The sequence below is a fragment of the Prunus avium genome, chromosome 3 (assembly GCF_965620075.1).
Source record: "Prunus avium chromosome 3, drPruAviu1.hap1.1, whole genome shotgun sequence".
NCBI lineage: Eukaryota > Viridiplantae > Streptophyta > Magnoliopsida > Rosales > Rosaceae > Prunus > Prunus avium.
Genome location: NC_142286.1, coordinates 24,142,690 through 24,144,920, shown reverse-complemented (window position 1 = coordinate 24,144,920; position 2,231 = coordinate 24,142,690). Strand labels below are relative to the sequence as shown.

At 40.2% G+C, this 2,231-nt stretch overlaps 1 non-coding gene across 1 annotated transcript; it reads left to right on the top strand.

The window, feature by feature from the left end:
- The first annotated feature begins 1,882 nt into the window (after positions 1-1,882).
- LOC148295766 (small nucleolar RNA R71) lies at positions 1,883-1,989 on the top strand. Its single transcript, XR_015834883.1, has one exon. It is a non-coding gene; the product is annotated as a small nucleolar RNA R71 (small nucleolar RNA).
- The last annotated feature ends 242 nt before the right edge of the window (positions 1,990-2,231 follow it).

Sequence of the window (2,231 nt, the reverse complement as noted above, 5' to 3'; positions counted from 1 at the left end):
TTTAAGTTCTAGCTTTGGTGGGGTGGTAATGGATGGCTCCAATTTTGTGGATGATGGTCCAAGAGGCTCGAGTGGTGGCCTAAAGGATGGTGGGTATGGTTGAAACACTTCTAAGGCAGCTACCACTTCTTGGAACTCTGGTTCACAAAGATCTTCCTCTTCTTGTGTTAAGACAGCTTCTAGAGCATCATTAGACTTTCTCTGCAAAATTTTGGAAGAAACCTCATGATCCACAACATCAATTGAAAAGCAAGAATCAAGAGAGATAGAAGGTTGAGATAGAGCATTAAGCATTTTAAATTCAACAGTTTCACCCAGAACAGTCATGGAAAGGGTGCTATCTTTCACTTTGATAACTGTGTCTGCAGTGGCCGTGAATGGCCTGCCTAGGAGAATGCGATCAACATGATCTCCATTTGGATTGTCTTCCATGTCCATCACTACAAAATCAGCAGGGAGAATTAGTGTATTAACTTGAACTAAAATATCTTCTACAATACCTTTTGGATATTTTATAGAATGATCAGCTAGTTCAAGTCGTACTGAAGTCTTCTTCATCCCTTCTAAGCCAAGCTTTTGATACAATGAATATGGCATTAGGTTGACACTTGCTCCCAAGTCCAACATGGCTCTTCCAACCTTCTTGCCTCCAATGTTAATGGGAATGTCAAAGCTGCCAGGATCAACTAGTTTTGGTGGAAGCTTCCTTTGCAACACAGCACTTACATTCTGGTCAAGCTTTACATCTTCATTTGGAGCGAAATTGAGCTTGTGAGTTTTCAAGTCCTTGATGAACTTTCCATATGCAGGAATCTGTTCAATAACATCAAGCAAAGGCAAATTGATATTAACTTTACTCAAAATATCATAAATCTCTTTAAAAGCCTTATCTTGCTTTGCTTTCTTAAGACGGCCTGGAAATGGAATCGGTGGAACATATGGAGAGGGTGGCACGTATCTATCTTCTTGAAGATGTGGTGGCACAAATTTGTCACCTCTCTTATGCAATTGGAATTGTTTGGATTCCTGAGAATCTGATTTGGCATTAGGAGCAGATTGAGAAGTTTTGAGATGTTCCCCTTCTATAGCCGTGGTCTCCTCCTCTTCATCTTCTACAATCACAACATCATTTGAAAGATTAGAATCAACTTTATTATCAATGATCTTACCTGATCTGAGCACATGAATGGCCTTGGCTTCTTGGTTCTTTGGATTGATCTCGGTTTGGCTTGGCCATTTCCCGGGTGCTCTTTGAGTTATTTCAGCAGCTAATTGGCCTATTTGAACTTCCAATTTGGCAATGGCAGCTTGTGTAGTTTGCTGGAAATTGGATTGGTTGATTGCCATCTGCTTAACTATATCCTCCAATGATGATGTTTGTTGTGGCTTTTGGAATGAAGGGGGATTGGCTTGATTCTGAGTATTCCTCCATGAAAAGTTTGGATGATTCCTCCAACCTGGATTATAACTTTGAGAGTATGGATCATTTCTTGGACCTTGGTTGTAGGAATTTACCAACTTAGCTTGTTCTTGCACAAATTCTGGATATCCAGCCCCAAGTGGACAAGCTATGGTAGCATGGTCAGGAGTTTCACAAATACTACACACTTCCTTCGGAGGGCTTCTTGAGTTTAATGCAAGAAGAGCATCTAGCTTTTGTTCCAGTTTTGAAATCTGCACACTAGAAGCATCATTAGAACCACTAACAAGACGTTTACCTCTTGTATCCGTATGTTGGGTCTCCATTGCTATCTCCTCAAAGAGTTCGTACGTTTCTTCTGGAGTTTTGGTTTTATAAGAACCACCTGCAAAATTCGTGACAATATTATGACTAGAAGGGGTTAGTCCTTTATAAAACAAACGCATTTGAAGCTTCAATGGAATCCCATGACGAGGACATTGATTGAGCAGCCCATTGAACCTCTCCCATGCTTCACAAAACGACTCGTCATCTTGCTGTGCAAATAACAAGATCTTATCCCTAAGCATGTCGGTCTTTTGCGTGGAGAAGTATTTCTCCAAGAACTTCTTTTGAATGGCAGCCCATGTAGTGAGTGAACCAGGCTTCAAAGAATTCAACCAATATTTCGCCTTATCCTTCAAAGTGTATGGAAATGGAAACACTCTCATTCGAAGTTGATCTTCTGTCACACCTGTCAAGGGAAAAGAACTCACAACATTAAAAATATCCTTTATATGAGTTAATGGATCTTCATTAGGTAAACCATAAA